The 25242-nt window shown below is 44.4% G+C and overlaps 1 long non-coding RNA gene across 1 annotated transcript in view; it reads left to right on the top strand.

Moving 5' to 3' along the window:
• Positions 1-540: 540 nt before the first annotated feature.
• The window catches only part of LOC128764981 (uncharacterized), a 32721-nt gene continuing 8019 nt past the window's right edge, over positions 541-25242 (top strand). Inside the window, exons 1-2 of the long non-coding RNA XR_008415811.1 lie at positions 541-678; positions 2141-2181. This is a non-coding gene — a long non-coding RNA (uncharacterized LOC128764981). The remainder of the gene's footprint in view (positions 679-2140; positions 2182-25242) is intronic.

Here is a 25242-nt window from a genome sequence, read left to right as displayed (position 1 = left end):
TGGAGCCCACATGATAACGTTATATTGCTTCAAAACCATATGGTTAAACACGCACACACTCTTTCCCTGAAATTGGTCCTCACCAGGATGCATAAGCTCAAACATATACCTTCACTCGCCACACGTTTGTATTTATATTTTGTGGGGACCTCTCTTTTCCCTAGCCTCACACCCTCAACCTAGCGATCCAAAACACATGGCTAACCTTAACCAGGGCTCTGAACCAAGTTTAAACCCAACTGTAATAAACTATTTTTACTGATGCTTTAACCCTCGAAACCTTGTCATGTCTTGGTACTCACAACACGCTAATTCTGGTCGTTCAGTTGGTCCAAGAACCAGGTGTCATTTGCGTGCAGGTCATACTTCGGTTCACTACGTTTGAAATGTACAGCCTTTTGTCTGTTTTTTCTGTTGCTGCCTTCTCTCTTTGTTTTCCTCCCCTTGAATCCTTCTCCTCTCTCTGTTTTTGTCCTGCTCAGGTGTGCGTCAGCCTGGAGGAGGGGAGTGGCGGGGGGGGGATTCCTCTAGTCGGATGCCCCACAGAGTCCTTCTCTCCTGGGGTAGGGATGACAGGAAGTCAGCCAGATGGCACGGTGAAGGTCTGCAGCATGTGACCTCGTCTCTGGAGAGAAGAGGAGGAGAGGCGGGAGGAGAGAGGAGGAGAAAGAGGAGGGGGTGAGTGAGATTAAGCAAAGGAGGTTGGGAGATAGAAGAAAGATGTGAGGAGCGCAGCCAACTGATCCTCTCATATATCAGTGTTAGCATTTGTTCCACTCGAGAAATCAGGAGCTTTAAGATTGTGATTTATGGTTGGATGTTTTATTCTAATCCACTTCTCAATTACTCAAATATTTTTTCTCTTCAAACCGATCAGTTATTCATGGGTCTGTTGAAAGGCCTTCACAATCCTCCCCACCAAACATGTGGAGGCCTCCATCGTAAGTGAGGAAACAGAGTTGACCTCCAACAACACAGAGAATCCTGGACCCATTCAGCTGTGACTTAGACTGTCATTTCAGCCATGCAACAGCCGGTCAGGAAATATTCTACCATCATTTGCAGACTGAAAATGTATATGTGGCTCTTCAGAGGGAGTCAGAAAATCTCCATCACAAAATGAAAACTCTACTGTGTAAGAGAAGAAATGAAGAAAGAAAGAAGAAATGAAATCAATCATGATACATTCAACTGTTATTCTGACATGAAATGCCTGGATCTGGTGTCCGCACAACTCATTTTGTGACCATTCACCAGGCCTCTCACTGAAACCCGTCGTCTCTCCGAGGTGGCGGTGCAGACCAGTCGAGCTCATCCACACCTTACGTGTCTCTACGGTCCAGTCCTGTTGGAGAAACGGAAACACGCCGCACACACGCACCACCACAGCATGTGGCCCTGTGTGGCCCGTTCAGTTAGGAAACAAACTCCGTTAACAAATGTTCCTCGTCTCAAAACATCAAACGCTAATTTGAATTTGCATTCTACAACTCATTCCTGAAAGAGTTGAAGTGAGCGCAGTCAATGTGCTGGTTCACTGACCTGGAAAAAAACTTCTCTCAGCTGGAAACCACATCACAAGTTTCCCGCTCCAATTTGGTATTGATACTACAGAGGAGGGGGATGCGTTTACAAATTTCTCCACCATTATTAAACGTCGCCCAGCTCGCAGAGATTTGCACAAACTTCCATTTCATGCACGCTGCGTCCGTACTATCTGCACCCGCCCTCCGTCTGCAGCCCCGGCCCCGGCTTGTCTTTGATCTAAATTTGGCAACAGCTTGTGCACAGTCATTTTCATATGGAGGCTTTGATGGAGGGCCCGTCATTGCTGCACTCACTTTTATCCTCCAGGCTCCCTTTCCCTCAGAAACCCAGCCAGCATATGGCAAACATTCCCCACCAGAGCTTCCTACATCGGCGGGGCCCGCCCACTTTTCAGCAGCTCCTATTCCCTGAGTGCTCCATCACTGTGGAGATGTTAGAAAATGATTTTCACTTGTGAAGCTGTGAGACTAATGAGGCAAAGTTTACTTTATGTGACTCAAGAGGCTTTTAAATATCCACATGGGCAAATCAAAACACAAAGAGTGACTTCTTGTTTTCAGGCAGCTGACGTGTCTTCATATATGTGTTTCAGGAGCGAACCTGTTGAGCTCAAGTAGCCCTGGAGTCGGCGAGGTAGGCACTGCTTCATGTTTTCATGGTGCTTGGACCTTCATTTAGAAGAATGCAGGGACGTAAATCTGCCCACTTTAGACGCAGATCCCCTGTTTCCCACACTGCAGAACATCCTCCTCTCTCCATCTCCAGGTGATACAGAGACATCGCCAGGGTGGGGTTTCTTCTTCTGCGCTTTGATACTCATGATAAATCTGGCATAACAACAACGAGCTTCACATGAAATGACATTCAGCTAAAGTAATATGAATACAGTTGAAATTCTTTTGTGACCAAAAGATATCTAATCTTGATTTACAAACAACAAGCTTTTTATATTTTAAAAACACAGCAGGGTCACCATGACAACCGAGCACGTAACCAGCTACATAAATAACAAGGGATTGTGTAAGTTATACGTTCAGCACAAGTGTTTGTGTACAAAAAGCTGATACAGGAACACCACCTCACACCAGTGCTCGAGGGCGAAGCAACCTCCTTTTGAAGGTAGTGGTTTGAACCTAATACTGAGCTAAGCTTTTATCACTTACCATCACAAAGAGAAGTTTTCATTTTGTGAACAGTTGTCAGCCCTGAAAAAAAGCTTCCAGATGACAAGCAGAATCAAATACTTCATTCTAAAATATCTGGTGGGAAATCAGTCATATTTTCTCCTTTCACCAGTCTCCAGCGGGATGCAGGGATCTCCTTTTGGCTGCGCTGCTCTTTCACCCTGCTGAAACACACACCGCTCCATTATTGCTTAACACAGAGCTGCAGTCATTTGGTTTCTTCATCTCGAACCGCAGTGCCGCCGGCCGCTGCCAAAATGTCCGTCATGAGACAACAGACTGAGCAGGTCCCGTATCGCTGGCTTGCTAGCAGAGCTGTGAGGAGATAAAAGTACAGCGTTCCCTTGTGCGCTTGTTCGTTTCAACTCATCTCTGTCGCATCACTTTCATTTTACCAGAAAACCCTGCAATATCGTGTTGTTATTCTACAGTGACTGACTTGTGAATCCTTTTATTTCCCTTGATGAGGCACGAAAATACTTGCTGCATTTCTTTAACCGTTTTTGAATATAGATCATTTGACCCATATGAATGACCATGTTTCTCTAGTTTACTTTTTCAGTCATTCTTGTTTTACTCTGAACATTAAGGCATTAAATACCTTTTTGCTGATGTGGGTTTATGTGCACCTTCTAAAAATAACATCAAGGTTGCTGTTTTGTTTGTTTGTGATGTCAAGTGTCGCACTTTGCATCCTTATTATTTTGTATCGGTTATTATTTGAAGTGTATTTATTTGAACTTTATCCTTAAAACTCAAACTTAAAACTGCAAACTTAAAATATATTCTTTCACACACTTTTACTTCTTCTATCCATAGTTGTTTCTTCTGTATTTTTTTTACTTCTTATAAATTGCTTTACAAATATTTTTATTATTAAAGCCTTGGAGAAATCAATATGTTGTATTTGATGAGAAATAAAAGTCAGAATGAAATCAAATTCTAGACAAAAGGGCTTTTACTGTACATAACAAAGAAGTATGGCACTGCAGTGTTATGTTGTTACAGGAACAGTCTGTATAAAATACAACAATTATGATCCACTCTATATCCAGCTGCAACAGTCGGCAATTAACCACCATTAAAACAGATTTTATTTATTTGGCTTCTGGGGTGAGAGAATTGAATCTCTTCATCACCTCATCTGTTCCTTGTGCGCGCTCTTGCCGCTAAACTCCTCCAACGACGCTGCACGTGTGCGCCGGAAGGTGCTGCTGCGTTTATCTGATTACCATCTCTTAAGTGTTTACAGCCATTGTCTGAGCAGGCAGCGCAAACACACGCCGCGCACGTCGGCGAGCTGCCGGCCATGTTTGCACGCTTTTATCTTAAATACATCGTCTCCAGATTGCGTAGCCCGAGAAAACTGGTAATTACCATATATTATCACCTCCACAAGATCCAGCGACTCAGGCTGCTGCTTTTGAGGTAATTATATCTCTCCCAAGTTGTGTGTGTGTGTGTGTGTGTGTGTGTGTGTGTGTGTGTGTGTGTGTGTGTGTGTGTGTGTGTGTGTGTGTGTGTGTGTGTGTGTGTGTGTGTGTGTGTGTGTGTGTGTGTGTGTGTGTGTGTGTGTGTGTGTGTGTGTGTGTGTGTGTGTGTGTGTGTGTGATCACTTAATGGAGGAAGAAGCTCTGCCTTTATTAGAGAGCAGATACGATTGGTGTCAGTCCTCTTTGTCTTTTGAGGGGAGTCAGAAGCTTATTTAGGCTGTGGCCCATATTAGTGCAGATTTGTCTTATAATTATGACCAGCTGAAGATTAGATAAGAGACGTTGATGACACAATACACTGCTGTATTTCTTGAAATTTGAAACAACAGGAGGTGAACATTCAACGACAGAACAGAAGTTGGATGGAGACTTGGCTTGGAAGGAAGCACAGCAGCATTGAGTTCAATTTGAAGTTGCTTGGTCCTGTATAATGCTTGGCGAGAAATGTTGGTGATTGTTTTCTACTTAGTTGAAAGTTGACCTGACTAGTTACATCACACTGACATCTTTCGTTGTTTTTCCAGAGTCACATTCACTTCAACAATGCTGTGTTTCAGTAGCCATCTCTGAGGTCCAGAGTCTAGGTTTGTGGAGGTTTATTCAGTAGGCTTCACCTGCGCGTGTCTATCGAGTTGTCATGCTATATAGGTGAATGAATGAATTCAATTTGATGATCAAAGGAGACTAGTATTTATCTGTCCGGCTGTCTGTTTGGTGGCAAAATAACTCAAACATGGGGAAGGAACACATTTCAATCACTTGTATAGCTTCTATCTGCTCCGTTCAGAACCACGAAAAATAACTTGACAAAATGCTCTATTTAGAAAAGGGGCCTCAAGCACCAATGACTTCAGTGTAAAAGGCTTTTTAAGGAGTTTTTGCCGCTCATCATTGTTCATTTGGCTTCATCTGGTGTTATTTATTGGCCTTGATTACTTGTTGGTAAATCCACTTATTGTTAATGTGAGCCTCATAAAGATACGTGGAGAAGTCTGTTTTAAAAAAGACCATCAGCACCAGATTATGTTCAATGTTAAGAAGATAGCATGTTGACTTTCATGATAACAAGTCATCACCACTAATGTGCATCACATGGTTTTGCACTGGAAGGAAGGTGCTTACGACCTCGCAGGATGAAAAGCAAATTGTGTTCGATCGCCATCGCCCCCTGGCATAAAAGGTATGGTTACCATAAAAACGTAATCGCGGACCCATGAGCAAACCTGCTGGCTACATACATACGTAACAAAATTCTACATATATTAGCGGGGTGTCTGCGCCTTGAATTTAAGTACAGGATGCCAAGATAAAGCCTACATGGCATCTGTTTGAATTCCCTCATGCAATGCATCTTACTTTGGACAAACCCATGCTATAATGGGGCTCCGAGGGGCGGGCCACAAACCGTCAATGCCAGTATGAGACCCCTGATTTAGCTCATAGCATGTCATTCTTATATTAGCCCTGAAGTTGGTGGGCTGATGATGATGGTGTTGGTTAGTGGTTAGCCAACTGATGGAGAGATTTTGGACAGTACTAACGTGAACATGACCAGGTCTGCTCACGTAAATAAAGGGGACATCGCCTGATGATATCAGTTTCTTAAACGTTGCCCTCTGGAAAAGTGACTGGTGTGGGAGGGAGAATTATTTCACTTTCAAGATCTGTTTCTGTCATTGAACCTGACTCTGACACTGGCGTCTTTGAGTTGTTTGAGATCACAAACACCACTGCCGTGTTGAGAGACATCAGACAGCTCGCGAAACCTCAGACTCCATTATCCTCCTGCTTTTCCAGCGGACTGTGATGCTGTGCTCCACGTTTGGTGTCGTCTGTTTCCATCACACCAGCTGTTGGGTTATTTATAACGGCGCTTTCTGATCTAAATGAGCTTGTAATTAGGCTGCAATCTTTTTGAGGAGACACCAACTCCCTGCCCGTCCATCCATCCATCTCTCCAGCCTCCAACCCCTCACCGCTGCCTTCTCCGTTTCCTTGTTGTCCCCAAACACACGAGAGGCAACTGGGAAATAACAGGGAAGAGTTGACTTCATTGAATTATTAAAGAAGGAGAAGAGGAGCTTGTGATCTGTGAAAGAGCACACGCAGGATGCCATGAGAGCTAAACGGAGGTATAAACAGCCAGCAGGTGTCAGTGGGTCAGAGGCGTAGCCAGAGAAAACACAGTGGGTTTTTAATTGGCTGCGCAACACGCTGCACTTGTCGAGTGGCTCCCAACCTCACAAGAGGAGTCACGTTTGTATGTTTTCCTGTAATCTGAGCAGCAACACAACCCCAGCAGGCAGAAAACAAACCCGTGAGCTGCGTCCCGTTCCCCCCCCCCCCCGGCGAGCTCCCCTTCACCTCCTGCTAATTTTCTAACTTTCAAAGCTTGTAAACTTTATCTAATTATACTCGAGTCGACAGAGTCCCTTGCCCGGATTTTTGGCAGGTTGCAGTGTTAATTTATGAAAAACAAATCTGAAATATGCAGATGTCTTTTGTTTGAAGCAGCTGTTTGGTCCTGGTGCCAGGTTTCAATCAGGCGCTCTCAGGGGAGGCCTGCGTGTGCGATCTGTGGCCAAGGCCCCCTGTTTGATGTCTGATGGGGATGGAGGGACAAGACTCGCTCAGCCAACACGCCGTCACTGTACTGGATCTGTGTTTGTGGTGATGCTTGAGAGAAATCATATTCAAGTGCCCAGCTTAAAAAGATGCCTTTCATTTTGGAAGTGACCGCCCTCGAACAGCTCAACTTCAAATCCCCTCCATGAACACATTTCAAGGGAGGAACGTGTTAGTTTTTCATTCTCATTGTCATGTTGAATTAAAGGCTTGCAATGTGGGATCAGCAGGGTACGTGTCTCTAACTACGGCACATGGACTCAATGAGCTTCATCGTATGGTTATTTGTGTCGTAGTGAAGGATCAGTTCCATTCTGTCATAAGCATATGATGCAATCAGGTGCATCAAGTGTGGCACATAAAAAAGGTTGGTATTGGTGAAATTTGTATCTCTAAAAATAATCTCTAGTGACAGCACGACTGAAATTTGGAGCCTTGTTTTGCCGACATCTGAGTGAAGTGATGGTGATCTGCAGCGATGTTTGCAGTTGAACTGGTTGTGGAAACCTTCTGGATCCTCCAGGTTCGGTGGTGATACTTCCAATAAAGCTCTTTGAAGATGCAGCAATATTGATGTAGGTTTTATTTGTTTGTTTTCCTCCATCCATGTGTTATTGGGTGGACTGTTTTAATGGGTACTGACCCCTGCGACCAGGTACAACCAACAAAACCCAACGAAAGCAGACAACCACAATATCGTGCTGTATGTCAGACCACCTCTGTTCTTTATCTTGTTGTATTTATTTGAATTCTGTAACTGGTGCTGATGAAATATCAGTTGTTCTCTTTATCCAAGGTTCTCGCCGCACTCTGAATCAAAAGACTCGTTAACAGGAGACCTCAAGTTTGGCTGGTGCCAAATCTCATTTTCATCACGCGTGTTCTGACAAACGCTGTCAGCTGTATTCATTGCTAATTTATGGCGCTCATTAACCGACGCGGAACACATAAAAAAACGCAGCAATTATCATTTATCTTGATATATTATTTACAAGGGATCATTTTCCTGCTTGGTTGGGGGCCGGGGGTGAGAGACACGGGGGAGGGCAAGGAAGAGGTTGGTGACAGCTGGCGCCGAGTCAGGATGTGAGAGTAGAGCGAGTCAAGGTGAGGGAAGCCGAGGCAGACGGGAGGTGATGGAGAAAACAATGGGCTGGATCAGCTTGCTTTGGACCTTCAGCACTACAAACAAAATACTGGTGAATGACTCGTCTGTTTGACATGAAACATTGACGCTCATTCTGCATGAACTTACTGTAAACAATTTCAGACAAAATGTTTCTCAGTCTGCTGTGCTGCAGACCTGCTTTTTATTGTCACGGTACACTCTGAGTGACTCGTATCCACAGTGTCCGCCATTCACTTCAGTTTTGATCTCTACCATTGAGATGAAAGTCTTTCACACGCACAGGTTTGTTGCACCATCTTTGTGGGGGCCTCTCATTGCCATAGCCCTTTCCCCAGCCTCTCCCCCATCCAAAACATGGCTCACCTTAACCGGGAATAAAAATGACCTTGTGGTTTAGCACACTTCATCCTCAAAATCAACGCTTAACCTTGCAGGGTCCGGCAAAAGGGCCCCACAAGGAAAATTGGTCCTCACTAGGATAGATAAGCTTAAACACACCCATCCCCATCATTTTGTGGTCCGCTCAATGCCATCACCCTTTCCCCAGCCTCTCCGCCTGAACCTAACCCTCCAAAACACATGGCTCACCTGAACCAGGACTCTGAACCAAACTGGAACTCAGTTAGAATCACCTAGTCATTTTGAAGTCTTAAGTTTGTGGGGTCCGGCAAAAGGGGCCCATGAAGACATGAAGGCCCCACAAGGAAGTGTTTTCCCTGAAGTTGGACCTCACTAGGAGAGATATGCTTGAACACAGACAGACTCTCGCTTGTTTTGCTAGTTTTGTGAGGACCTCTTAATGACTTAACCCTTTCCCCAGCCTCTCACCCTTGACCCAACCATCCAAAACACATGGCTCACCTGAACCAAGCTTGTGTAGAACCACCTGTTTGGTCACATTCACTCAAACTCTTGAGTCTCCTGGAAATGTGAGCGGCTGTGAATTTGAGGTGGATGTCTGAGGAACAAAGCCGTGTTTTCCCAGCGTGGAGTCATGAGACTACATCTGATTCAGATGGTCTAATAAGCTGCCAACATGCATGACTGCTGTTTATGGCTCGCACAGGTCCCTTGACCGCTTATTGACAAAGCAGTACAACATCTGATCAATATATAGAGTATGTGACATATTGGATATGAAAGACAAGAGATGTGGCTGGCTAATTCAGCCTTACTTGATTGATCGGTTTTACGGCGGGTGCAAAGGTCTGCTGCTGCTTTCAGTGACGTGGAGGGTTCAGTGCTGGAGGCCTCTGATGCCTGATCTTGAACGGTGTGTGAAAACGGCAAGCTGTTGTCGTAGTGTTGATGAAGTTTCCCCCGTGAAACTTAGTAAAGCCATCACTTTTGATGGCCAAACTTCTGAGAATATTGATGGACCAGCGTTCCTTTGTGTTGTAGCTGCAGCAGATGATCTCCCTGATCTGCCTCTAATGTCCTGATGTTTTGTTCTGCTCCTAATTACAGACACGCTGGCTGTTAGTCATAACAATGTCTCTGCCGTGGCACTGTAATTAACGCCATGAATATTTCGCTGTTGTTTTCCGTCCTCACACTCTGTCTTTCAGTTCTCATCGTCCCATTTCCCAAACATCTGTTTATTTGCCACCTTTTTTCCGTACGCAGATCCACGCTCTTCTTTTCTTTCAGACGTTTTTTCCCCCTTCCTGGTGGGTCGCTGACAGACGCCTAATTGAATGACGAATGTTCCTTTATTATTCTCTAATTGAACAGCTGGCTCGTTGATTGGCTGAATTCAACGTAGTTGTGAGGCTCCAATTGGCTGAAAGGTGTTGGGGTTTTGGGGGCGCGGGGGCTCCTGGCAGCAGCGTCAGCTCCACTCTCCATCTGTCCTGTAACACACACAGCAACACACTGCCCCCCCCTCCTCACTCCCTCCCCTCCACCCAACCTTCCTTCTCACCTCACAAGGGGACGATGTGGGTGTGAGTGTGTTGGTGTGCGCGTGAAAATCCTAATACATTATGCAAATGCTGCTAAGAGGCCAAATAGTAATTGTATGCTTTTTTGGGTTAACTTTGCTCACAACTGAACACAAATGTTTTGATGGATATATGATACTGATGGTTATTACAGTCCAACTATTGTCATGAACGTAGAGAAAGGAACGGTACAGAATTTTAGTTGAACTTTTTGCTGTTCACCAGCGACCCTTTCTGAAAATATTCAAACTCTCTTAGCCTGATAGCATTGCCTCACTTGTGGCTATTCTACTCACATGACCACCAGGTTTCCGCTTCATGGAAACCATCGTGGTGCTTTTTAAAATCTCACATGATCAAACGTATTAAAACTGAGTGGTAATATTGAAACAATAACTAGTTGGATTCCATGGGTTTTTGACATGGACGCTACAGGCCAAAGACTTGATAGAAAAAAGTTAGTTTGTCTCAGGGAAAAGTTGATTGCAACGTGTGTGAAATTACTGTAGAGCATTTATTTATTACATTGAAATAGAACTAAATAAAAGGAGAAAATATTAGTGGCGTCTGAATCGGCTTATTTCCTTGTTGTTTCCACATTTGTATCCTCTGATACTATTTTACGTCGTCCAACCTTCGTTTCTTCAACACGACACTGACGTTCTGTGCACTGTCAGCTGTAGCTTATCTAGAACACGGACAGTCAGCGAGGGTTTCCCATGACAACGTTGTTCGCCCTTGCCACAGTTCTGACCAGTCCGATTCGGTGCTCGCTCCTCCTCCTGAATCGCGTTCTCGTCTTCTGCCCGGTAACACACAGGCCTCTGAACTCCTCAACAAGCAAGGACACAAATTTGCGTACACGTGCAAAATCGCGTCCACAACGTCCGCATGAAGACGAGCATCAAATGCGCAAACATATGGACACGCACTGGTGGGTGTCTTGAACCGGCCCTGACCTGACAAGCGGGCGATGAAGATTAATGCGTCCTCCCTGAGTGACAGGCCGGGGAATTGAAGGGCAGAGGGCCTCGTAAATCAAGAGCCTGACAGGTGCCATTCAGACCCTCGGAACAATCGCACACACACACACACGCTCGCTCGCCCACTCACACATTTCCCCCTCGCACAACTCTCCTGTTTTTCTTAGCACATCCACTTTTCCAGCCGAGCAGGCGGACATGAAGCCGGAGCAAACTTAATCATGCAGCCCCTGAATTAAAGCCCGTTCCTCAGAGCCGCGCTGCCGGCACAAAACTAAGAAAATCAATCGGCTGCTTGGCAGGGCTGCCCGTCGTCGCAGGCTTCGGGTCTTTTCCACTCTCATTTGAAGAAGCCTTGGAGCTGAATGAGCCGGGGCTGCATGATCATTCATTATAATTTACCAATAGTGCCAAGATCATTACTTGCCAAGCGTTAATGATGAATCCTGTGATTCTTCCTTCATTTCTTTTGTGTTCTGAGCGGAGTGCAGCGACATTATCACAGATGAGAGATCAATGGATGGATTTAATAACGGCGTTTTGTCACCCCTGCTTTGTTGATGTTGTATGAAGCTAAAAACCTGAAGGTCTGGAGAAGAATGGATGGGACTTTCCTCATGATGCATTCAAGGCCAATGTTGCTCAAGCAATCATTGTCAAACCTTTTTTGCCTCACTGGCTGTGAGCTTTCAATGAGACAGTTATCTTGACGCGTGACTTCGGCTCATGGAAATCCAATGTTAAGTAATGACTGCATGAAGTTTGCTGTTGAGGTTTGAGCGAACCCCGTTTGTGTGGAGTCGTCCCACAGTGTGTGAGTGTGTCTCTATGTTCTACTGAATGCCAGCTTTCGTTGCACATATCACCCCACTGTTATCCATCTACTACCTAACCTGACTTTGTGAGGAGTTCATAAAAAACTAAAACTTTCACGGCTAATTTCCTTTCTCAACTTTTGAGGACAATTGAAGCTAAAGTTGTGTTGTTTGTACGGAGAGGCTGGAAGTAAAGTTATAAATTTGTAATGCTCTGTTGTATCGCAACAAAAACCAGAATCCACCAGAATCAAAAAGTTATATCTTTCCTTCAGCTCTGTTAATGTTGGAAATGCCGTGACATTAGCATTCTCACCACTGGTTGCTTCATCTTAAACAGCTGACCGCAGACGGGGTTGCGATTTTTATCCTGGGAAAAACGACAGTTGAAGGTCGCGGGCAGTTAAAGAAGCAGAACTGAGCGATGCAGCTTGAAGATGTTCCATAATTTCACTTCAATGGCGCCTCTAATACCTGGGAAAATGGCAGAAAAAGCAGCCATCCCTCCCTGATTAGAGCACCATCTTGCCTCGCCAGCCACCGGCGATGTCGGATCCGGTTTATGCTCCAGACAGTTTGAGCCGGCGGTTACAGTGTTTTAACGGCTGGATTAATGGGGTGGCAAAAGGGCTCATAAATTGATAATATAACCGTTGAACATACTTGCCGAGACAATTAAGATAATACAACTGGAAACTGTGGCTCCATGAATCGCTGCGGTAAAGAGTGATGGCCGCCTTTCAGCGCCGCTCGCCCTTGAGGGCTGACGATTGTTGGGTTTTGAATGGAATGAATGAATCACCTGAGACGAGCGTTGAACGTTAAACATATCAAAGTTGCCTCGCCATCACTTCCTTGACGAAACTTGAGCAGGAATATATCATCGAAGCTGTGGGCCCGGGAGTGATGTGTGGAAACCTCATCTGCCGTCCTGCTTTATTACCAGCAGCTTTGACATTTCAAACACTAACATGGTGAGAGGGGGCTCCAAATGTCACTGGTCCTGTCGCTCATTAACTGTGGGTCTGTGTTATTGAGATGAAATGCTCATGAGCTCCGCGATCCAAACTCAATTTGCTAAATATCACTGTCTCCTCCTCTCAGGCCTGATTGAGGTGTTCCAGCCATCGTAAAGTTGAAGTACTTTAATAGAGTCCGGCAAATGTTTGTTTAATATTGATCTTGGAAAAGTGTGTTTTGGAGATCACATGACAAACCGGGATTGTTTCTAATGTCCTGTAAATAACTTCCATCATAACAGCTAAATAAAATGAAGTATTTAGCTGTTTTTTACTTTAATTGTATTGATATACAATTTCCATATCTTGGCCTCTTTTATTCACTAGTGAGGGGAGACTGGTCCGACAGTGAGCAGTGGGGGTGGTCATGGCACAAAGTGAGCTGAGCTAGAGGGATACCTGGGACCAGGAAATTAGTTTGTAGTAGAGAGTGAAATTACATGTAACATCAGAGGAGTCTTTTTGAATTTCATGACATTGATACCACGTCACAAGGAAATATTTTAACATAACAAAAATGTCTTTTTTATTTCATAGATGAAACAATAATTTCATGTTATATGTTACAAAATGATTGGTTTTGTTAGGAGAAGGAAACAACCATCCAGTGTATTAACTGTATCCACTGTCCTGAGTTCAACAGGCTCAGGGATTGTGTAAAAATAAATATTTCAAAGTTTTGATAAATGGACGATGGACTAGAATAGTCTCAGTGGGCACTGACCACTGCGCACCTGGCTGGAGCCGGAAGAGTGGGGTGCAAATGGGTCTCAAGATTAGGGCTGTTTGAGCTCCGGAGCTAATTTGACGTCTCTAAAAGATGAGCATGTTTTTCTGCTGCTGTCCCGTAATGAGCAAAACCACATGACGAAAACAAAAGCATGATGAGGGAGAGAAAAATGGCGCAGAGCGGCCGTAATGAAGACAGAAAGAGTCGCTGTGAAGCCTAATGAAGACGCATGCCTGCACTTCCCCGTCACATGACTAATGACCAGCCCGGCTCCATTAATAGCTGGTGAAATATCAAGCCCTATTAGCTAATAATGCAGGTAGATCGAGAGTCTTCTTTCAGTGCAGGGCTGATGAAGATGCAGCGCGTTATTGTGCAGATGATGAGAGGAGCATGCATTTGTCAAAAGCACATTAATTAGGTTGGTGAAAGTCACGCTGGTCTCAACTCCTTGTTTTTATGTTTCAACACTGGCTTGTTTGCAATTCTGGCTGCTAATGGTGCGAGCCACATATAGCAGCCTGACGGTGATGTCATATGCCGCAGGTCAAAGGTCCCAAGTCTGATCCAATTACAGGCCTGTCATATACTGCACATGATCCAGAGCACTGTGAAGTCCGCACTCTTGGGTTCTCCTTTCAGAGGCGCCGCCGCTGTTCACATATCGCCTGCCCGAAATGCTTTTCAGTTGTGATGGTGTTGTGACGCCTGGACTGTGAGTTAAGAAGGTTTGGTGATAGTTAAAGTGCAGCAGCAGCATGGTCGCCTGACCGTTCAGTGCCACGCTTCAGTGTCTGTAGGCAAAAATTGGTTCCAGCAAGCTGTTGTGGAGCTGTTGATCATGGGATGAGGAACAGGTGGTTAGGTCCTGATCCTGATGATGCTTAGTCGCGTGAAATGTTTCTACTGGGTTGTGCAACACCGCTGCCGTCTGCTCTTCAACTGAGCATTTGAATTTGAGCGTGTCCAGAGTCATTTGTGGCCAGACTAGACGCCCTGGATCTCAGTAAGCACAGCATTTGAATAATTTAAAACATGAAATAATCGCTGTGCAAAATGCTCAAATGAGATATTATGCGCCTTTACATAAGCAATTGAAGAGTTTAACTGTTTAAGATGCAGTCATCATATTAGCTTTCATTAGCGCTATGGCTAGATTTCAGCTGTATTTTCCCTTTAGCTACAAGTAAGTGTTTTAACCCTTAAAATTGTGACAAGCAACATGGCGGCATTTAAACAAGCCCAGCTGCAAATATGGAGCCTGACGTAGTTTCGACTGTACATAAGTGGGGGTCGGGCACCTGTAACTTCATTTGTGGGCGTGTTTCTGTCAAAGATTTGGAGTGGAGATTGAAAACCGCCTCCTTAGGTTAAGTAGTAGGGGCGGAGCAGAGCCAGAAGCAAAAATTCAGACTCCAATTCTGAAGAGGACTAGTCTTCCTCTGATGCAGATTTTCACTGGTACAGTATGACAGGGAGTGACACAGCTTCTGTGCTTAGTGACGGCGTGTCTGGTCGCCCTGACTGTCCAGTGCTTCACCGTGTCGCCGGGATGTTCCTTCAGCATATTTTCTGGTGAAGCCCAAGCAAAGTGTTGATGTCAACAGCGCTGCCGTTCGCAGACTCAATTTGTCGCTCGCTTTTTGAGCGGCTTGAAAGATGCAACTTGCAGAGGCTTTGGAAGGATTTATTTGCACTGGCTTCTTGTGGTGTATGTGGTATGTGTGCGTTTGGTGTGTAGCTGCGCTGCTGGCTTCATCCCTCTCCCACCTCTCTGCTGAAAACTGCACCAGCAGTAATTGCCTGACCTTTGCGGCAGCGAGATAGTCTCATTAAGCCTGATGGATAATGATGGCGCCTCGATATCGTACGTGAACCCCTGTGATAATGAAACAACAGAAGAGCCCTGCTGCTGCACCGGGGGGTCACAGAAGGGGGCTGCTAACCCAGAGAGAGCAGCCCTTTACTGGCTAACAACAACGACCCGCAGCCCCCTGCAGCGTCACCCTGTTCCCTCACATCCACATGGGAGACGGCGCTTTCATGCTAATGTGTCGCCCCGTCTCCTTTTTTACATTACCGGCTTTGATCCCAGACCTTGATATTCCGAAATTGCTGGATCTTCCAATTGAGGGCGATGAGTCGATGGAGGAGTGCTGAAGTTTATATGCAAATGAAAGGGAAACACATTTGGAGCTGGGCCTCATTTACCACTTAACCTTTAGCTGTTGCCGAGTGTCTGAGCTGTTAAAGTTAGAGGCTGCGAAGGTGCGGGCGGCCGCTCTGCAAGGACGGTTCTGAGTCGCGCCAAGCTAACTCTTGGTAGAATTTGTCAATTAACACGTGAGTCTTGAATTGAACGTTGTTCTGGGTGAATTGGATGTTTCTTTTAAACATAATGTATGTTATGATGTTGGGGTCCACTAGGAGGCGCCCTGGAACAGAGAAGGGAGTTTTTTCATTCATATTAACAGTCGCGGTCAACTGTAAGTGGTTTTCACATTTCCAATTTAACCACTTCATTCAGAATAGTGTTGATCTGAGTGAGTCCCTGGAGAACAGTGGTGCGTCACTTCAGTCACTAAGTCAACATGAGTGGCTTGACCAGATTTGATCTTCACTTGTGGTCATCCTATTTCAGAATTAGGCCAAGCTTTATGATATTAACACTGACAAAGAAAAAAAGAGAATCAGAATTAGATTAATTAGAAGGTCTGTCATTCGGGAGAGGCTCGGAGTAGAGCCGCTGCTTCTCCACATTGACAGGAGTCAGCTGAGGTGGTTGGGGCATCTCATCAGGATGCCCGCTGGACGCCTCCCTCTGGAGGTGTTCCAGACACGTCCAGCTGGCAGGAGACCGAGGGCTCGACCCAGGACCAGGTGGAGAGGTTATACCTCTACACTGACTTGGGAGCGTCTCGGGATCCTCCAGTTGGAGCTGGTGGATGTCGCTCGGGAGAAGGGCGTTTGGCCTGACCTCCTGAAGCTGCTGCCCCCGCGACCCGGCAACGGATGGAATTAGATTACAGGGAGTATTGTATATAATCATAACAACAACTGATAATGAATTACACTTTTCCCTCAAAATGATTCCTTTCCTCCTCACTCTCATAATAATATAAATAATTTACCATATTTGTGTGTGTGTGCTATCACAAAATAATCTTTCAACACTCCCACTTGAAGCAATGTTCTGTTTTAGACATGAGGGGAGCAGGAAATGCATTTTAAAAGGCCATTTGCAAATGTATTTATTCATATGTTTTAATACCAAAAGAGTTGACACAGTAAACAAGCAAATATAATATGAGGAAATACAAGGAAACAGTCGTATGGACATCAACATTTGTATCATTTCTATCTATATATGTTGAGAATATTTGAACCGCAGATTATTGTGATAGATTTGAAGTCACATTTCAGCCATATATATTTTTTTCCTGGATCAGCGCTTGGGGGCTGTGTCGGCGGTTGAGGGCTTTGGCAGGAGCGCGGCCAAACAGTGTGAACCAGCAGGGGGTGCTGACACCCTGACAACCGACTCGAACCTCCGCCTCGTGCGCCTCTCATTTCCCCATCCGCTGCTTCTCTCTCGGCTGTGGGAGTTTCTGCAGCTCAAGCACAATTATAGATTACAACCTGAAACTCGCTGAGGTCACTCTGAAATGAATAATTCAAATGTGAGCATTAGTTATGAAACAAATATTTTATTCAGAGTCATTCAGCGTCTATCCTGTTGCTGACCCGCAGATGTCTGTCGACTCCTGTTCTTTTTCAAACGTCTGGCGGCACAGTCGCTACTTTCGTTTGAGTAGATGTTAATGTTAATCCAAATTGATCAATACAGTCAATAATTTTTATTATTCTAATGTAAGTAATATGTATCTGTATGTGCCTAAACATTTATCTTGATTCATGATATAAATTTAGAAAACAAGAAATGATTAGTTTGGATTTTCTGCAAATAATTATATATTTTATATCTTTTCATAACCAGTTTATATATATATATATATATATATATATATATATATATATATATATATATATATATATATATATATATATATATATATATATATATATATAATTAGTATTATTTTGATCAGTATTATTTTATATATATATATATATATACTGTTATTTTCACTTCGATAAATTATACTAACAATGGCACAAATAGTAGTAACTAGTGAAAGTTTTTTTGTTAATTGTATTATTTCATCTCATGCATTGTTATAAAGAGTCTGGTGTGTACATTTAAATCAATAATCTCGGAGTGAAACTGGAGCTCCTCGCTGAATAAATGATTTCTGTTGTTTAATGAGCCAGAGTCATGTATGAAAATGTCATCATTAATATCAGAGGTCATTTTCAGCCGTGTGCGCTCTATCAATTAATCTATTAATAACAATATAAAAGATTTATGAGCTAATCTGGGCTCATTTAAGGATGTGAATTACTCACTGCAACATGTGATTACCATTTATTATATCAGTGCTTTTTAAGGTGCAATAAAACCACAGCAAATGTTTGACAATAATATTTCAAGATTGACTTCTTTATTTCCCGTGCGAGTCCCTAAAAGTGCAAGTTTCACGGCAGCGCCTGAGCTCACGCGGCGGCGCCGCACACCGAGTGCTGTGCACGACGTGCCAGCTGCGGGACAGAACCAGGCGGGCTGGAGTGGATCAGCTCTGTGATACCGCAGCCCCCAGGGCCTCACACCCCCAGGGAAGGGTCACAAGTTCACCTCCCTCATCTGCTGGTCACAAAGACACACTTGGCCTCCTCTCGTCAGACTGTGTGTGTGTGTGTGTGTGTTTCAGCGGGCGAGTGTGTGACCAGCTAGTAATAACAAAAAAAACGATTCAGCGGGGAATACACAACACAGTCACATATTGGATTACCGAAACACTTCTGCGATGTAATTGGGCTCATAAATCTATAATGAGCATTCTAAACACTGGTGTTGGTGGTGTCGCTGGCCTGTTTGTGTTCTTTGTCAGCGTGTGTGAGCGTGAGGACCCTGGGTCTGAAGCTGGGCTCGTGTTTTAGCTCCGCTGGAACCAGTGGGGTTCAGGTTTACCGCCGAGGCGTCTCCTCTTTAGGACGTCGTATTATTGGTGCATACAAAGGTCTCGTCGTCTGTAGTTAACATCAATTTTCTAATGTGCATTTGTGGATCAATCCTGGATGATTGTGTCATCAGCATAAAAAAGAAAAAAATAGCTCTTGATTAGCGTTTGAGGACAAGCACTTCATCACTGTCCAGAAACATTGTGTGATTTTCCATCCGTCAATAGGCGACCCGTCGTTGAGCATTTCCAGTCCTTTTAGCACGTTAGCATAAGCACTTCAATATTTCCAACCCATTATGAGCGGACCTCACTCCACAGCATTTCTATTTCAGCACAGTGTCTGTCAAGTAGATGAATATCGACTCAGTGAGGGAAATTCAGGAATTTCTTCTTCATCAATTCAGACAAAATCTCATCATCAATTTGTTGTTGAATAATGGGATTTTCTGGTTAAACATCAGCACCTGGATCACTGGGATCAGTCACTGGCAGAGTGTATTTCAGGTTTAGTATTTTTCCCCACGTGAGTGTGGATGCTGTTGGTTTTACCAGGTTTGGTTGATCTTCTGTACGATGGACTGGACTAACTTAAGCCACGTCCTCTGGGATCTTTTCCGTGTCTTGGCCGAACGCCGTTTTCTACGGGTGGTGACGGTCTGAGTTCACTTCAGCTGAAAATGCATTTCTCTGCTCAGACTCCGCACCCCCTGCAGGCGACCACCGAGCAGCGCCCCGGGGAAGTTGCCTCACATGACCTTCCCAACAAGCACACAGATGTCGGAGAAGCGCTTCTTTCCAACCTCCCATAATGTCCAAAACCACTGCAATTTTCTTTACATAATTGATTGACAACAAGTAGGTGGTGGATCAGTGAGAATGTGACTTCCACCCCTAAAAACTTGGTGTTTCAAACTCTCATAATTATTTTTAATCCATTTGAAGGCTGTGCATTTTGTCTTACAGATGTAATACTGATGTTTGCAACACATGCAAGTAAGAAAAAAAGATCCTCCCTCTTCTCTGAGGCAGAATGTGCAGCTTATTCTTCATCACATCCTCCCGTCCAGCGCTCGAGCGTCTGTGAAACACCACAGCGCAACAATCTGCGGTGTTAAAAGGAGATTTAGGCCGTAATCCCTCCTTTTAAAGCCTCCATTTGTGTAACTGTGATTTTGTAATCTGATAGAAGCACAACGTGCTCGAGTTTCGGGGGAAACTTGTTGCTCCTTTGCCCTCTTGATTGAGTGATGGTGTCATTTTTCTGGCGGCTTCATTGTGACGCTGTTGGTCTGTTACTGTGTCGTGTGTTGTAGTCTGCGTTTCAGGACCAGTGCAACTCTGCAGGCCAGAAACTGGACAGAGTATTTATACTCTGGTAAACACATGCTAGATACACGGAATACTTTCCAAAGTCATTCCACATTCACATGGAAAGAAAGAGTTTTGTTGGAAACAAAACCTTGTGAACCGGGGTTCCCCATCCCCACTCTAGTTTGGGAACATGTTGGGACCCATCAGTCTGACTTAACTGGGTTGTTTTTGTTCTGGATTAAGATGGTAAAAAAACTAGGTCAGCAATATGTGGTGGAGAAAGGTTTTTACATTTGGATTTGATGAGCATTCCTTCTTAAGGTTGAGGGACGTTTTTCATTTTCACTTTTCATCTCTCGATCCTGTTAGAACTTCACCACTGCACATTGGCTCTGTGCCCTCAGAGTGGCAACAACTATAGATACAGATCATCCTATACGGTTTCCTGTGAGTGCCGGTGTCTGTCAGCTTGTTCACTAATACACATGAACTTGCGGTTGGTCTGTAATATTGTGACTCTTCCAAAAGACGTTTTGATTTTGATGATGATGAAGTTCTGGCCTTTCTGTAAGTTCTACACATTTTTCCCAAAAGGTTCCATAGAAAACCAACTGTTTTACTAAGACTGCAAGGGGACATGGGGTGTGTACTTGACACCAACTCTGCAAACCCTCTCGGCCATCAGTGAGCGATCAGGAAGGTGACGGTCCATCTCACACTGAGCAGCTTGATCAGCACCGTCGTTGGCCTGGATGTCTTTCTCCTTCACTCAACTGGTCTTTTCCTGGAATCTGCTTGAAGTTGCAGTCTGCAAAAACGATTCCATTTGCTCCAAACTCTCATTAGCACTTTGGCAGCGTCACTTTTCCCCTGCGTTGATGAGCAAGGCCTTTCATTACTGTGTCCACTTTCTTCTGTCTGGGACTTCAAAATGGCCTCTTTTCTTGTCAAAGCACGAGGGTGACATTTCAGTTACCAACACTGGAAAAACCTAGCAGTCTGAAGGAGCTGATGTCGCACCCCTTAAGTCATTTTGTTCAGACCAATCACAATGATACATAATTAAATCCTAATCCAGTGACAGTCACAGGCTCAATGATCATTACAGAAGTACCGTTAAATGGCAATCGCTACACAACAAATCTCTAAAATGGCAAACAGCCTGTTCACCCAAACAGTCATAAGTCTTTGTTTGTCATGTTTTGAATCAGCAGCTTCCTCCACAGACACAAACCAACTCTTTATTTTGCTCCACTTGGGTTCTTTAAAACAGTGTCTCATTGTGACAGAAGGACGTTTGGGATCTGGGTCTGTAGACTCTCTTCCAAAAGACGTTTTGATTTTGATGATGATGAAGTTCTGGCCTTTCTGTAAGTTCTACACATTTTTCCCAAAAGGTTCCATAGAAAACCAACTGTTTTACTAAGACTGCAAGGGGACATGGGGTGTGTACTTGACACCAACTCTGCAAACCCTCTCGGCCATCAGTGAGCGATCAGGAAGGTGACGGTCCATCTCACACTGAGCAGCTTGATCAGCACCGTCGTTGGCCTGGATGTCTTTCTCCTTCACTCAACTGGTCTTTTCCTGGAATCTGCTTGAAGTTGCAGTCTGCAAAAACGATTCCATTTGCTCCAAACTCTCATTAGCACTTTGGCAGCGTCACTTTTCCCCTGCGTTGATGAGCAAGGCCTTTCATTACTGTGTCCACTTTCTTCTGTCTGGGACTTCAAAATGGCCTCTTTTCTTGTCAAAGCACGAGGGTGACATTTCAGTTACCAACACTGGAAAAACCTAGCAGTCTGAAGGAGCTGATGTCGCACCCCTTAAGTCATTTTGTTCAGACCAATCACAATGATACATAATTAAATCCTAATCCAGTGACAGTCACAGGCTCAATGATCATTACAGAAGTACCGTTAAATGGCAATCGCTACACAACAAATCTCTAAAATGGCAAACAGCCTGTTCACCCAAACAGTCATAAGTCTTTGTTTGTCATGTTTTGAATCAGCAGCTTCCTCCACAGACACAAACCAACTCTTTATTTTGCTCCACTTGGGTTCTTTAAAACAGTGTCTCATTGTGACAGAAGGACGTTTGGGATCTGGGTCTGTAGACGGAACCCTGCCGGGAGCGGACAGCTCCAGATATCATTGCTCTTCCCCTCGCAGACAGGAACCAGTTCAGCAGAAGCAGCAGTGCAGTGATAGATTTCCTCAATGCTCCGCTGGCCGGACCTTCTACAAATAGAATACCCTGCTGTGCTAAAGAAAACAATGTGCTACAGAGGAGTAACATGTAATCCATCACTGGGTCTGTTAGGACCCGGGAATGGGAGGACGAGCAGGAGGCTGGAGACTCAGGTGGGGGTTCAGGGCTACCTGGTTTTCACATCAGGGTCTTGGAAGGATTAGTGGAGCCTCTGAGGCCCACACGCTTCAAGACCAGCGGCGAAACTCCAAGTGGTTTCATCTCCTTCCATACGAGAGCCACTCCCTGGGTCCTGCCACCCTGGGGTTTCATTCACCAGAGATTGTTGCCCGACACATGTCGTGTCCATATCATTCATGTTTAGAATATTCCCAATGGAATGAGTCCGTTTCTGCTGGTTTTCACTGGAGCTGATCATGTGACTGGAAGAGCAATCCCACCAAGGAATGGGGGAAGTTTAAGAATGTCCTTAAATCCAAAAGAACTGACAAGACATTGCCAAAATCAGATCTCTTCAAAGTTAACCCGTCTCTGACCAGCTCCTCCACCACTGAAGCCTAAGCAAGCTGGGGAGCTACCCCACCGCCCCCCTCCCCACCCCAACCGTGGACTCATGGAAAGGGACGTCAATCATCATTTGAACCCACGCACTAGGAGAATGGGTGATTTGGTACCAACCACTGGTCACTGGCTCATACGATACGATATAGTTTGCACTCTGAAAAGCACCCATTCAATGGGGTGACTGCATGGGCTGCTTTGGTTCTCAACATTCATATTAAATGTTAATTCGATTAGATACTTTTGTTCAGCTTTTTATGTCAATTAAAAAAATGTAAACTAAATAAAGAAAAAATAAGTTCATTGTGAACCAGGGAATTCACCTCTCAAACGGAGAATACTCACATATTTGTGATCTTTATTGTCCTTATTCTTCAATATAATAAAATAAAGTAACCTCTGTTCACTTTTCATTTCTACTCATTGATTTCATGTTCCTTTTATTTTTAATCTAATTCATCCAATTTAATTAATAATAATAAGTATTATTATTACATTTGATGTATTGTATTGTCCTTTGGCTGGACTGCCCCTCACAGCAGTGTGTGGGAGACAGCCAGACACCAACATGGACCGTCCAGAGTTAAGTGTAACTCGATCTGGTTGTACTCCTCTGGTGCATCTATTTCCAACGGAGACACACTTTGGATCATCTCCTGTGTCTAACACTGAAACTGTGTTGGTAAGGAACGCGATCAAAAACAAGCAACGCGTAAATGATGGCTGGCGGGTCAGAGCGGTTTCAGGTAAACACATGTAGTGACTGAAGAAACATCCAGTGAACATGTGGTGGAAAAATAAATGATGTTTGCCTGTCTGTCAAGGTCAAAAGTCAAAGCAGCTCAAGGACAAAAGTTTCATTGATATTTATGGTGGAATCTGTGCGCCCAGATGGCGTTGCTCATTCATCACCCCCCTCACCTCGAGGTGTCCCACAGTACTCACTCTTGTCTCCCCGTGTTCGACCTGAACCACCGCCTTTCCTGAGGGAGCCCCCCCTCCCCGAAAACGGCGACCTGTGGGGACAAGCAAAGACACCTCACACATTAGCTATGATAACTAATCTATTAATTTTGAATGATGGCCTCATTAAAAGGTTCAAATATAAGTCTGAGCTTATGTGTTAATGACATGTTAATGCTTCTGTCAATTATAAGCTGGGCTAATGACACCTGCGATGAGATGATATCGCTGGTTGAAGTCAAACCTGTAATTTCCTCCTGCACGAGGTTAAGTGGAGCATTGATCCCCAGGCAGCGACGCAAGATGAATGCTTGCCTTCGCTTGAACGTATCGCCTAATAGTTGGCGGAAAGTTATGCCGCGGAATTAAACTTTCATGTGAGTGGCGAGCTTTTTTATCTCTGAAGTGCAGGGAGGGAAAGATGAGCGATGGGTGTTTAAGATCTGGCTGTTTGGGACTCGACCCTCTCGGGAAGTGGAGCCAGGACATTTGCACCTCGTCCATATCACTTTGGGGCCCCTCCCTTAATTTGTTGTAAAATTACACTTGTAAGTCTTCAAGACACCTCAGCACCAGGCCGTTCAACTAGTTCCAAATCATTCACCTGGCGACTAGTTGTTCTATCATTTTTAGGTCTGTCCCAAAACTGTGTCGTGCGAGCGAGAACAATGACAGCTATCGATCAGTGTGGCAGAGATAAGTACATCTGTAATGTCATTTTAATGTCAGTTAGAGTCGAAGGAGTTTGAGGATTCAAATCTTCAGCGCGTGGCTGCTCTGGAAATTCTGCGTCCTAGCAGTCATTTTGCTGTAAAGAGAAGCGAGTGCACCCACCAAACCAGCTGAGGAAAAATGGACATTTATTTTTGTTTATTTATTTTGAGTTACGAAGAAGTGAACAGAAGATTCTGAGTCGAGATACATTTTAAAATGTAAGATACATTAAACATTTAATTGCTTGCGTTTTGTTCCAACACAACTTAATAAATTATCTTAGAATCTTTAAGTGTCTTAGAATGTTTCATCTTGTAACAATGCACTTTAGCATACTTTCTTACTTTTCTGGGGTGAAGTAGGTACAGTTTTCCATCCGTTTTTCTGACACTTATCCTGTTTTCCAGGGTCAAGCGACACCTGGTGAGAAGGAGGTGGCAGAAGAAGGGTTGCTCTACTTTTCAAATCAGATCAACTTTGTAGTAGGTGGACGACATATCTTTAAGTTTAGACTCAGCGTTCACTAGAGGAAAATTAAGACACAAAAGGAAAACAAATACAATTAAATTTGATCAAACAAATGAATAAAAGCATTTACATCAAATGATCCATGGACGACTGTGATTACCTACAGTTCACTCATAACTCATAACAGACATGTCTCGTACTTTACACTCTGAGACTGTAGCGCTCTTTGTCCACCTCACTTGTTGCTCGCCATATTTTCCACCCACAAGTGCATCCTCCCTGGTGCTGCACCTCAGCTCCTTTGACTTTATTTTGCAGTAGCGAGTGCCGGCTGATGTGTGGCAGTGCATGGCATGACACACTGTCACGACGACATTAAGACGGTGGACTATAGGAGAACAGCCGCCGTCGTCCGGCAGCGTGGATCATTTTAGAGGAAAACATATATGTTTCTGATTAAC

This window comes from Synchiropus splendidus, chromosome 9 (genome assembly GCF_027744825.2).
Source record: "Synchiropus splendidus isolate RoL2022-P1 chromosome 9, RoL_Sspl_1.0, whole genome shotgun sequence".
NCBI lineage: Eukaryota > Metazoa > Chordata > Actinopteri > Syngnathiformes > Callionymidae > Synchiropus > Synchiropus splendidus.
The sequence above is the reverse complement of the archived record's forward strand: the minus strand, read 5'-3'. Positions and strand labels throughout refer to the sequence as shown.